This window comes from Amblyomma maculatum, chromosome 5, assembly GCF_055883805.1.
Source record: "Amblyomma maculatum isolate TAMU_Amacu chromosome 5, ASM5588380v1, whole genome shotgun sequence".
Lineage (NCBI taxonomy): Eukaryota > Metazoa > Arthropoda > Arachnida > Ixodida > Ixodidae > Amblyomma > Amblyomma maculatum.
In genome coordinates, this window is record NC_139348.1 from 50966454 (window position 1) to 50980770 (window position 14317).

At 45.1% G+C, this 14317-nt stretch overlaps 1 pseudogene; it reads right to left on the reverse strand.

The window, feature by feature from the left end:
* Nucleotides 1-2726: 2726 nt before the first annotated feature.
* On the reverse strand, nt 2727-4734 carry LOC146188290 (uncharacterized; annotated as a pseudogene).
* Between the last annotated feature and the right edge of the window lie 9583 nt (nt 4735-14317).

Sequence of the window (14317 nt, forward strand, 5' to 3'; positions counted from 1 at the left end):
CTGAGTGTGGATCCGGCCTGGAATTTACTGTTGAGAATCCAGTGGACGATCAGTTACAGTATTTAGATATTTTGATTCAATTCGGTGATGATCATGTTTGTTGGGAATACAACCCGAGATCGATGAAGCCGTTGCTAGGCTCCAATTCAGGACATTCCAAGTTAGTGAAGAATGGGATGATAAACACTTGCTTGTTAAGTGCGTTGACGAAATCTTGTTACCACGGCATGGCCAAGAGTTTTGAAAGACAAGTGAAGAGAATTGAAAATGCCGGTTATCGCGAGTCAGTTATTATTGAGGCCAGTTGCCGGGTACTGAAGAACCTTAAAAGAACGCACAGACTGAAATCCCTGCCTAGCATGGGTGAGATGAAGAGGAAGGTTGCCGTGGTGCCGTATGTGCACAGGATTTCGCATGGCCTCAAAAATGTAGGCAAGAGGTATAATGTGGACGTCGCACTGACCACCCCGCTCAAGATGAAGAGGATCTGCCCGGCTGTTCAAAGGGAAAGAGAAGAGAAGAAGAAGGAATGTGGGGTGGAACATAGAAACCCCTATGTTGGATGCAAGACAGGTGTTGTGTATAGACTTCCACTCTCTTGTGGGGCCAGTTATATAGGACAAACCGGACGGTGTATAAATAAGAGACTACAGGAATACTGTAACAACTTGGAAATTGGAAAGGACAAAACGTTTCTAGATCCCATTGCCAGTCATGTGAAATAATGAAGAAGGAGAAGAAGAAATGCACTCCTAAGTTTGACAGTGTTAAGATTTTATATCGCCACAAAGAGAAGATAACGAGAGAGATAGTGGAAGCGTATTTTATTTCAACGGACAATACGTGTATCAGCAAGACGTCTCTTGCTCTTTCAAGGAAAGAAGTGTCTTTTTTAAGTGATTTTTTAAAGTAATTTTTATGCAGCAGGTGAACCCAGGGGTTTTTCACGTGACTGTTTCGTTTTTCTTCATGTTTTTTTGGGCCTTGCAGTAAACGGATTAGGCTTAGTTGTGAGTCAGCGCATGTACTGTGGCTTTCGTGTTTCTTGTCCCTTGTTTTCGTGTTCGCGCTGTTTATATCAATAATGAACAATTCATGTAGAAAGTCCATATATGAAGGAATCTAGAGGCTAAGCTCAGCTTAAGGACTATGACAGGTCAAAGTTATCCAACAAGTAGGCTTCAATGCTACTTTCCAGCTAAGAGAAAGAATGTACATGGATATATATACCCTCCAAAAAAGGTGAAATCGTGGAATTATTTTATCGCAGGCGCATGGCTGTTAAAAAATCTCAGTAGGTCATTTAACTTGCTAATTTCAGCCTGATAATATGAATTAACCAGTGGTAATTGTATTGGCTCTAATGTTTGCTGTATAAATGGACTGAAAATATTATTTTTATTTTGGATGAATTTATAGGTTGTCAGTGCTTAATATATCACTGACGTTTTCTTGCTATGGAGAGATGATTTGTTGCTGAGACAGATGTTTATATTTCGGTTGAAAAAATATTTGATTTGCGTCTGAGTTAATTTGTGTCACTGCATAACTTTTTCAAGATTTTACATGCTTTGAAGGATAGATATAATTTGAACTTATGCTTTCCAATATTTATACAAAATCATTACGGCAACGAGGAAGGCACGGGAGCAAAGTAATTAAACACCATGTTGGTAACTAAAGGGGAAGAAAACAGTATGTTACAAACAGTGAAAAATTTGGCGCACGCCTCTAAGGGTAGATCCGAGAGAATTTACGGCTCCCGTCCGCGGCTCCACTTGCAGACCCTCATTCGTGCCCTCGCGCTTCGTTATTCGCCTAATGACCCCTTAATTTACCCCTCTGTTATCTCGAACATACCAATTAGCATACAGACGTGAGCAACAATACCAAGCAAATTTCCATCTGAGATAGATATAAAGTCCCTCTTCAACCAGGACTTACGAACATATGCCTGCTTGGCATATGTTCGTATCGCATATGGCAGTTTCGCTCTGATTCGGGAACCAAAGGGTCTTGATTTCGATTCGCGTCTTCTGCCAATTCGACCATATTTTCTCGTGACTACCCACCAAAAGTCAATCAATGCCCGGTCGTATCACTTGCGTACACCTTCCTCTAGAGCCATGCATAATCGTGCTATTTAGCTATGACGTCAACTTCTACAACGCCGATGCAGTTTCCCGCTGGGCGGGAACATTGAAGGAGTGTAGTTCATGTATCGTCCTTTTTAATGATACTTAAGACATTGCAGTACACGGATCATCACGTCACATTATTCGCCTACGACTGCTGAATAATTTATGATCGAATTTCTTTTTGTACCTGCTTCAGTTTCAACAGCTGAGCGGTGGCTGTGAAGTCAGTCAAGCCTAGGTCACGCGAGGGACACATTTGTCGTTGGAATTCGCTACAGTGATAAAGGCTGCCTGCCTCAAGTGCAGTAATCACAAGAATCAACGATTTCTTCATGCGACACGTCAAGATTTGACTATGACGCAACAGCCACCTCTCAGCTGCTGAAATCGAAACTGGTGAGAAAAAAATTCAATTATAAATTGTTTAGCGGTCCCAGGCGAAAAGTGCGTGCGGATCGATATGCAGGAGTGACTTACGCATCATTATCCAGAAAAAAAATGCCATCAAAATTGCCAGCAAAAAAAAAATAATAATAATAGTAATATACCCAACAATTTGAGAGCTGGAAGCCTACCTCTGGACTTTTATCACAGGAGGTGAAAAAGTGGAAAGAAGAGCAAATTTGTTTTGTATGGGAAAAGCTGTCCTTTGCAGAGGATGTCACAGAAGTCAAACACATCGAGGCTCGCACTGCGAATTGAAACTTGAAGTATAGAGAGTAGCGATGAACGGCACGGTCTGACGTACAGATCACCAAGAACTTTGCACTGTTTCCCAGCAATCAATATTCTTGACTCACTAGCTAGGAAGTTGCTTATTATCACAACTCTATCTCCAGTTAGCAGAACGCAGTTATCTGGCCGCTTTGTGCTCAAAGAGCTGTCGTTCCATGCGGCCCTCAGAAACTGCTTGTGCTGGACATATGAAACTGCAGGGCCCTTGCTGTGACAGGACTCAGGAACGATGCCAAAGCTCTGACATGATTTTCTTGAGTACAGAGAAGAGGGGGGGCATGCTGCTTCTTCAAAAATTCTATTGTAGAGTTGCTCAAGGGGTTTGTTTCCAGATTTAACTAATGATTTTAGGGTTTTTAAATAGTTTTCAAATGGAAAGCAGCTGAAGCTGTCCAGGCAACCAAACCTTCGGCAATCGCTAGCAATGTGTATCAGACTGTGCACATTATACACTAATGATTCCTTTCCGTAGAAAGCCTGGCATTTTTTACAAAAGTCCTAAGTAGCTGCTCTGCACGATCAATGTGTCCTTCCATCGCTGGACAACAAAGAATAGCAATACCGACATTCAGGTAGAGAAAATGCTCATACATGTCTGAGGAAAGTACTTTCTTCATTGCTACTGGGCCTATGTAAAGCAAAAACAGACGAAATTTTGTTGCTTTCCACCGCTCATAAAGTGGACGAGATTTCCGCGGGAAATCTTTTGGCAAAAATTTCTTGAATAGAACAAGGAGGTCTGAAACTTGCTTAACAGCATTATACAAAAGTCTCACTGAACGCGGGCCTTTAACCCAGTACGTTATCAGTTTCCGAACAACTCCTAGGCAAACCACATGCATGTAGTCGAGAGGAAAGCAGGGCACCATAGGCAAGTCAATTGCCGTAAATGGAGAAGTGCCCTTATGGTGCTCACTATCGTCTTGGAATCTGAACGACTCGTCTGTTCGTAGAGGGCTGTCCATATCTTGAGATGTCATTCGCCCAAGGTATTTTCCTCTAGCACAACATTTGCAACAGCCGTAGTAACCAGAAAAAGACTTTGTAGCTTTGACAAAAGCCTTGGCTGGGGCGTCACACAGCACAGCTTTAATCGTTACGCTCTAGTGCCTGTTATGGTAAGTGAATCCATCCTTGAGCAAGGGCATGGTTTCTCGAAGGAATGGCTCAAGATACTCATCTAAAGAATGTGGCTTAGATGTGCCGCGGTATATTCCTACAGATAACTTTTTGTCGCCGGGATGATGAGCTTGGGCAAGAACTGGCCAAACTTGTTGGAGGCTACTCTTGAACACAGGGAGGCCATCGATGATATGGACAGCGTTCCAGCTTCACCATCGATATTCTGCCATGCATCTAGTGCCCGAAGCAAACCACTCTGTAATCCAAAATGCACATATTCCCCGCCGTTCATTGAAACTATTGGAGCTTTATCTGGAGTTTGAAGCAGCGTTCGATGGCTTCTTGGGAGCTCTGGCAAATAAGGCTTTAGGATCTCAAGCAGACTATCAAGAGGAGATTTGTTTATGTTGTTCCGAACTGCCCAAGCCTGCAAGAAGTGCCTGATAGAATGCTCATTGGTAAATACTGAAGATTGGGAATGCTCATAACTGATGTTTTCCTGGTTGGGGCGGATGGCTGTATGCATAGGGTTCGTGCTTTCTTGACAAGCAATAAAAACTTCAGCATCCTCGCTGACCACTGGTGAACTAGTACCCGCAGATGGCACGTAAACAGTCCTAGCAAGATACGTTTGTGTCTCTCTCCTGGAATTTTCTGCAACCTCCAAAGAGCACTGGCGTGTAGCACTTTTCAGAAGCCTAAGCTCACGACGGCGTTTGAACTTCAGGAATTTCTCCATGGCACTTTACCTGGGTGTGTCTGGGGATGGGGACACTGCCATTCTGCAAACAAAGTGATTGTGGGTCAGTTTATGCAAGCATGCTACAGAAATCAACTTAGATACTGTGTTTTAATAAATTTTATGTAATATTAATCATGAATAAGAAGTGGTTCAATCTGCACCGTTGTGTTCAGTTTGGATCAAATATACCAATTTTAATGAGGCGTCTACGAAATCGCATTCGTGATTGACTATAGTATGAGAGTTTAAGGAAGCTATAGAGAAGGCATCAACCTTCATTATAGGCCAAAGGTTTACAGAGTGTCCAAGCTATAGCTTTAGGCAATGATTCAAAATATTGAACATGTGAGGTGAGCTAGGAAAACCACTTGCATACAACTGCCAGCCATCTTACGCACTAAAGACATTTTCTTGTTTTGCGATTATTGAATCAGTAATTAAGATAATTTTTTTTCTACATTACGAAGTATTGACTTCAGATAGTAAATGTTATTTTCAAAGTTTGAGAACACTTTCAGAATTTCTCACGTGTGCCTTTCTCCGAACACCAAAAAAAAAAAAAAACCCGCGAATTACAGAAACAAAAGGAATATATATATATATATATATATATATATATATATATATATATATATATATATATATATATATATATAAACAGGTTGTCACACAACTTGATGTCACACAACTTTCCGATTATCTATTTTATTCCAACAGTTTCGGATGGTGGACCGTCCTTCTTACTCAATTCTACCTTGAAGAAGGACAGTCCACCTTTCGAAACTGTTGGAATAAAATAGATAATCGGGAAAGTTGTGTGACATCCTGTTTATATATATATATATATATATATATATATATATATATATATATATATATATATATATATATATATATATATATATATATATTTCGCAGAAAATGTCTAAAACATCTGCGTAATGACGCATTCAAAGCGATTTCGAGCTAAGCAACCAAAGAACACGGGGGGATGAAACGCGGTAACTTCTTTTTAACACGCCTCAAACAGTTACATTCAAAAACATCCTAATCGTGAAAAGGCGTTTAGCGAGACTTACCTACTCGTTGCCGCTTCCTGTATGGGAGGCCTCGAGACCGTCGACATAGGAATATGGTCTCAAGAGAGTACGAGGATCGAACTGATCACAAGTGACGGGCAAAAAGAGCGCGAAAACGACGACACACACTCTCTCACTAGTGTTTTATTTCGGGCGCCGCTAAACATATGAGAAGAAAAAGAAAGAAAGAAAGAAAGACCTCATTCAAGGTCGAATAAGGAAGCCATGGCTCAGCAATGCGGCAGAAGCGGTATCAAGGGGCTTTAGGGAAGATGGGTGGAAGATGAGCGTGAAAAAAAAAAGGGAAAACAGATACGCACATCTCATTTCCCTCCCGTGCCTTGTGCCGAGCGCCATAGATCGAGGCGCTTGTTAGTGTATGCGTTTCTTCTGCTCTGGCGAAGAACGGGAACGCCACATCTCGTGTTTCAGCGCTCAGCCAAAACCTCCTCCTCTCCCCCAGCACCACCACCTCAGCCTCCGCAACCCGCGGATGCCGTCCTCTGCGGCCAATGGTTTTCCCAGCAACGCTGCAGCCCTAGTTTTCGGGACACGCAGCGCCATGCTTCGTACTGGCTTTCCTGGAAGCAGTCACCCCGCTTCTCCCGCCATCGGGCGCCAAGCAGTCGTCGAAGGGGCGGCTTGAATGCTTGCAAGACACCACCCACGGTCAGCGTAGAAAGCAAGTTCCACGACGGGCGACAGTAACTGCCTCGCCCCTCGGTGACGGCGTTCGGTTGGTGATCCCGAGGAAACGGGTTCAATCACGACCGCAAACGCAAATGCGTCCTTGTGCTGTTACAAATCAATGCAGTCAGAGTGAACCTCGTGCTGTGGTTCTGTCTATTTCGCTCTGTGCCTTTGGAATTGTAGGTTACGAATAACCAAGAACACGCTTAGCTTCGTTGCTTGAGTTCTTAACATGGGTGGTTCAAGATTCCGAGGTGGGACTAGGATGTGCTTTCGACGATAAAAGTTTTTATTAGCGTTGAAATACATTCGCCACCCAATTTTCCACACGATCTAAGGCACACTGAAAATGTTTCGAGTCCGTATTATTGTGATACTGAAGTAGATGACGCATTCGTCAGAGTAAAATAACGGTAAAAATATAATATACGGGTGATCGTTATCAGATTAAACAGCGTCCCTAAATTGATATCTTGCACAACGCCTGAAGTCATTCGTATATACAAAATGCTGGTGGTTAGAAAAATTTGCGTTCAGTCAAATAGAAAGTGATTTCAGATTTGGGCGCGAATTAAAGTTTCAGAAAGTTATCGTTTCAGATAAGCGCAAATTTGACTACATCGTTTGCAAAGTACGTAGAATAGCGTTTACAAGTGCGTTGTAGCTATACTTATACCTATCCATATTGTGTATTGTTAGCATTAGAACGAGAAAAAAAAAGATGCGAAAGACTGGGCACACAAATAAAATACGAAAAAATACAATGGGTATATAAACAATTAACAACTGGATTACAAATACACTTTTTCGTTTCGCACACGCACGTTCGGACACAGTTTTCAAATGTCCGCAAATTCACTACTTCGCAAATTCTTCACGCGTTACCTTTGTTTTTGTCTTAATTCAATAAAGTTTATTCACTCACTCACGCGCCCGCTCTCACTCTCGACGCACCGCGCACTGCTGGTCGGTGTCGGGAATTCCCGGCGCAATAAGTCAGCCGCTAACAGTATGCGCTGTAGATATCGTACATCCATTATCTAAGTGCATACACAGACACGGGTGTCTGAATTAGGATAAACCAAGGTTTATAAAAACTTAGCGTTCTTCCAAATTGAGATCAAGTGATTGTGGTTAAGAGTCATGCAAAATAGTTGTTGGTATAAATTCTGCTTGAATAAATAGTCAGCATTAAATAAACTTTTCAATTATTGCTCTAAATGATCAGGTGCAATAACGAAAGTTGCTGAGCTCCGCGAAAATGATACTACTTTCGTATTTTTGGCGAGGTAGCTTAGCGTAACCCTTTTTATTTGGCAGAAGTGAAGGCCCGAGATGTTTGAAAATTACTACGTCACAACGAGGTCCGTGCCTCAGAATAAGCTGCGATTATACAGCGTTCTCATATGTGCTTGGGTAAAGCATTGCAGATCCTCCTCAGGCAAAGAACAAAACTTTGCGTTGTTGCTGACTCTGAGATAACCGCCAGAGGCTGCGGACAGAGTTGCAGGCCTTAACCTAAAAAGAGCGGCACAAAAATAGCAGAAGTATCCAGGAAAACAGTTAAGTATTACCACCAAGGTTTAAAAGTAGTCGAAAATAGCCAAACCAGCGCAAACATATCCCCTGAAGCAGAAATTTAGGTTAGGAATTCATGACCCTTCGGCATAGGGTAAAAGTTGCTTAATAACAATCTGAAAGCATCGCTATTGAAAGGAAAAGTCAGACCACGGGATATTTTGGGCACATGGAAAAGCCTGTGCTTTGCGAAAGCCCACTGATATGTTTCCATGGAAAGGGAAATGAGCAACTTCAAATGTCTTGGACATCTCATTTAAGTGCGTGTGGTACACTGGATGACGCTTTTACGAAGATGTGTCCTATAACCTAATGATGCGTAGTAAAATCTTTTAATTTTTTTTTTCATTTATGTACTCGCACCGTCCAGGAGGCCACGGAAACCAATGTGGAACGTTTTTGAAAACAAATTGCGTACGAGCGTACTAAAGGAGGATCTGCATATACGGGTGTTACGATAAACGCTTGAAAAAAAAAAATTTAAATGAGGCAGTCTCGTGGAAGCTCACGGAACCTACGGAAGCAGCCCCTGGACCGGAGAACCCAGTTTGAAAACCCCTGGCCTAGAAGTAACTTTTCTGACTTGTGTCACATGTTCAGTTCCCATCTTTCTCAAGCTTTCTTTTCAGCGCTATCAATTTACTCCCTTACATGTTATAATGACGTGTAAGTCGTGTTGCTACCTTGTAATCACACTTTATTTAGTGTTTTAATCGATGTTCTATTAGCGTCACATGACGTGGCGCTCACGAACCTCTCGACAAATAATTTTTCCGACAACGCCGATTGTCACAACAATACTGCTTTTTTTTTTTTGTCGCGGAGCGGAACTCTTAAGACCATCGCATTAATACCCTATAGATTAAGTACATGCAGAAAACTGAAATACAGTCAAACCCACTTACTACAGTATCAGTTGGAATAATATATCAGATAGCAATAGACTTCCGCGGCATCGTCAGCTTTGTATTGTTTTCTATACCGCTTGTAACAATGCTGTCATAGAGCATTATCGGTTATAACAATTAAATCTGGTAACTGCAGCAATTTTACTCCCCCTGTCCTTTCTTGCCATCGTTCATTTCTACTTCTATTCGCTATCCCCTTCCTGTCCCTTCCCGACGGCCGGAGCTCGCGTGCTTAAGATTTTATATAGCAATTGCTGCGGCCGGTAGCATTTTTTTTGCTTCATTTGTTATCATTTTTAATAAGCCGTTATCACCAATGAAAACACGGACATATTACGACCACACCTGGCAAACTTTGCTCGCAATTTGCAAACTGGCGTATGAGGAGCTGGCTGAGCCCACCGACAAATCAACCCAATGAGAAGTGAAAAGCGCACGCCACCACGCATGCACACGCCTTGTGCACCACGGGCGCCTACATGCCGTGGCGGCGTAGGGGTGGGTAAAAGACACTTTTCTAGTCGCCTTAGGTTGAGCAGTTCATTGTTTAATGTTTCTGAGGGTGTGTCTCGCGTCAAAACTGCGCCGTAGTGTCGGAAGCTGTGCATACGACACGTGCACCATCCGTAGCCGCCAGTCTCTGAAGTGTAAAAGTGCCTTGCTAGCAGAGTTGTATTTTCTTTTGCCGTTACATTTCCTCCAGCTCATTAAATTTTAGTCTGCTTGAAAGCGGCTTTTGTTAAGAATGCCAGTGACATGAAGGCTCGCGAAGCTCCCGCCGATAATGATAACGATAGTTGGTTCACAGGAAAGGAAAGGCGCGCTGTTTGTCACACTTGTTCTATGGACGCCTGACCTGCGCCAAAAGGTAAGGGAGGAAAGTGGGAGTGAAGGTGAGAAGAGAGAAAAAGCCACGAGTTCAGAAGCACCCAACCTGATTCGCCGAAGTCGTTTGCATCACCACACACCGCTATAATAGAGGGGCACGGTGGTAATGGGTCCTGCTCATTCGCATCTACAATGGCCCGCCCCAAAATTAGCACAAATGGATATCGCTGACATAATATGTAGCATTACCGCGCTAAAAATTGCATGGTCTCTTAAATTAGTTCAAGTTGACGATCTATTTCTGCTGCTTATTTCTAGGTGCGTGGTTATGTTTTCTCTTATTACATTTCTGGCCTGTTTAAGCGCATGCCTAACGTTTGATTGAAAGCTCCAATGGCCACAGTTAACCTGCCGTTTCATTTTTATCGTCTATCCAAGCTAGCCAAGGTATCGGTTTCAAATTTGACGGCCGAAAATATCCTTTATTACCTCTCGCCTTTATACTAAAATATATATATATATATATATATATATACTATTACCGCATACATTGGTTGACAGGACTCGGTGGAAAAGGATGGCGGGTTAGGAGATGGTACCGAAGGCCGATATGCTTGCTGGAGATCTTCTCGGACAATACTAGCGACTAAGCCGACCGTCGGCTGGGGAGCACCGAAAAAAGTCTGAAGCTCTTCTCGCAAAATGGAACGGATGATGTCGCGGAGAAGATCCGGAGTAGCCCCGAAGGCCGAAAGCGGCTCTGTGAACGAAGCGGCGAGCACCGCCTGATGTGGTCGTATAGACCGCTTCTGGAGCACCCTTTCCATTGTGATTGCCTCCGTAAGAAACGCGGCAACCGTGGTTGGCGGATTGTGCACGAGGCCAGCGAACAGTTGCTCCCTAACGCTGCGCATGAGATGGTGCATCTTTTTGTCTTCGGGCATGGCCGGGTCAGATCGTCGGAACAGCCTGGCCATGTTCTCCACGTACATAGTGTGAGCCTTCCACGGATCTTCTTTCATTTGTACATACCATAATCTTCTTCTTTTTTTTGTACATACCATCGTCATCGTCCCGCGGCGCCGGCTCCAGCACGCGCCTGGGTTCTCCATCAGATTAAAACGCTGACACGGCGTACCTTGCCTTGCCGTCACGACTTTGGCGTCTCGACTTGGCCTTCTTTCACACGTGGTGGAGGTGAAATTTGATCCCCTTACTGCCTTGTGCCCTGCCTTTCGCTGGAGCTACGTTCCCGTCGCCGTTTGGCAACAACCACCATCGTTATGTCAACCGAGAGCAGTCCCGACCCGGCCGGACCCTCTACCTCGGCTACACCGCCGCCTCCCACTGTGCCCACTGTGCCCACACGACAACGCGACCCGCCGCTGTTCGCCGTTCGTCGCGACGAGGACGTGGATGACTGGCTTGGCACTTATGAACGCTGCAGTGCCTACAACCGGTGGGATGACGCTTTAAAATTCCTCAACGTTTCCTTCTACCTGATTGAGGTCGCCAGGAATTGGTTTATCAACCGCGAGCCCCACACCACTAACTGGCCCACCTTCAAACAGCAGTTCCGCCAATACTTCGCCGACCCCGCAGCTCGGACTGAGATCACGAGGAACAAGCTCGCTTCCCGTCGTCAAGGTCCCGATGAGTCGTATGCCTCTTACATAGAGGCCATACTTGCACTCTGCCGGCGTATTAGCCCCACCATGCCTGAACCTGAACGCGTGCACCATGTCATGAAAGGAATCAATTCTGTGGCTTATAACACCCTACTCGCCCAGAATCCATCAAGTGTTGATTCCATTATTACGACCTGTCAACGACTCGAACAGCTGCAGTCCTCCCGATTGCAGCCAGACTTCTCTACTGGCCCCCCCTCTACTGACTTCGATCTACGAACCCTAATTCGAGCGATAATCCGCGAAGAGCTCCAAGCCTTGAGCCCTTTCTGCCGGCACGGGTGTGATCACTCTTCTTCTAATGACGCCAGCCTCCGCACCATCATTAAAGAAGAATTGGCAACTATTACCCACCCTGTCGCACCTGACCCTCCTGCACCTCGTACAGCGCCGACTTATGCTCACGTTGCTGCATCCCCTCCTCCTTTTGGTCCCCCCCCCCACGACAAGCACCACCCTACAACCACATCAATGCCGTGACGACGGCTCAGCCTACGCCGCCCTATTACGCACCTTGGCGCCCTTCTCGCCCAGTGTGCTACTACTGTGGAATCAGAGGGACATATTTCCTGCTTCTGTCGTCGACGCATTCAGAACGAGCGGCGTGGTTACGACGCCTTCGAAAATGACGTACCCGCATATTATCAGCGACGATCTATTCACAGCTCACCTCGTCGATCCTCTCCGCCACCGGTATCCTCGTCTGAACCAAGTGGCGCCCATGTTTCCCGACGCCGGTCCGTTTCCCCATACCGCCGCTCTGTTTCTCCACTTCGACCAGCAACAACTGTTCCTGTCCGTCATTCGGAAAACTAAGCGATGCAGTTTCCGGAGGTGAAACTGCACTCTGCGAACTTACCAAAAGTCCTCCTCATCTCCCGTACAATATGATTTCCGTTTTAGCTGAAGGATTACCGATCGAAGCTTTGATTGACACAGGTGCTGCAATTTCTGTTATTCGCGCTGATTTATGCCACCGTTTGCGGAAAGTAACGACACCATATGATGGACCTGAACTTCGTGGAGCAAATGACGTCCCTCTACATCCTTCAGCAAAGTGTACAGTTCGAATGGTTTGTAGACGGCGTCCGCCACCATGTGCAGTTTGCTGTGCTTTCACCGTGTGCGCATCAGATGATTTTCGGTTGGGATTTTTTGTCGACCGCGTCAGCGTTAATTTCTTGTGGCGACCGTGTCATTCATATGACAGACAGTGATTTTTCATCTGACATGTCTGAAGTACGTCATTCCCTAATTGCCGCAGTTGACACTGTGTTGCCTCCACAGTGCGAAAAACTTGTTACCGTTGTTTCGGAACACATCACTGACGGGGATGTACTTATTGCACCATCTCATCGTCATCTTGCTCGTGGAATCGCCTTCCCATCAAGTCTTGTACGATTCCGCAGCGGCTCAGTGATAGTAGCTGCCACGAACACATCCCGTGAATCCATCGTCCTGACTGAAGGAACTTCCCTGCCATGCATAGTGGATGCTCACCCTAAGTCCATTATGGTGCTCACCGCCCCGCTACCTCAGCAACGTGATTCATCGCACGTCTCTCTTCCGATGCTGTCGAAGACAATCAGTCCGGACCTCACGCCGCACCAACGCAAAGAATTGCTGAAATTGCTTCAAGCCCATCAAGCCATTTTTGATGCCACTTCCCCTCCGCTGGGACGGACTAGTGTTGCATACCACCGCATCATTACTGAAGGTAACTCGATCGTACGCCGACGACCTTATCGGGTTTCTCTCTCGGAACGAAAAGTAATCGAAGAAAATGTGAATGACATGCTCCGTCGCGATATTATTCGTCCATCAACAAGCCCATGGTCTTCCCCAGTAGTTTTAGTTAAAAAATAGGACGGATCGGTACGATTTTGTGTTGATTATCGCGCACTAAACAAAATTACCCGTAAAGATGTCTACCCGATGCCGCGAATAGATGACGCCCTTGACTCTCTCCAAGGCGCCGAATATTTCTCGACCTTGGATCTCCGCTCAGGTTATTGGCAAATACCAATGCATGAGGGCGACAAAGAGAAAACCGCTTTCGCAACTCCCGATGGACTGTACGAGTTTAATGTTATGCCCTTTGGCCTGTGTAACGCACCAGCGACATTTGAAAGAATGATTGATACGGTACTTCGTGGCCTAAAATGGAGAACCTGTTTATGTTACTTGGACGACATTGTTATCTTTTCGGCAACTTTTAACGACCATCTCAAGCGCCTGAATGAAGTCCTGACGTGCGTTTCGTCAGCGGGCCTTCAGCTCAACACCAAGAAGTGCCACTTTGCACAAAAGGAAATTAAAATATTGGGACATCTGGTTAGCAGTGACGGCATTCGTCCAGACCCAGATAAAATCAGCGCGGTCTTGAACTTTCCTCGTCCGCAACGAACTGCAGATTTGCGCAGTTTCCTCGGCCTAGCGTCCTATTTCCGGCGTTTCATAAGGCATTTTGCAGCTATTGCTGCGCCACTTCATGAACTACTTAAAGCGCGCAGCTCTTTCGTGTGGACTGAACAGTGCAACACTGCTTTTACCGACCTAAAGCACGCCCTCACATCAGATCCCGTCCTTGGCCACTTCAGCGACAGCGCTCCTACCATCCTGCACACTGATGCCAGTGGTCACGGTCTTGGCGCTGTCCTTCTGCAGTGTGATGCAACATCGCGTGAGAAAGTGATTGCCTTTGCCAGTCGGACCTTGACTCCAGCTGAGAAAAACTACACCATTACCGAGCAGGAATGTCTTGCCGTCGTCAGGGCTGTTCAAAAGTTTCGCCCCTACCTCTATGGTT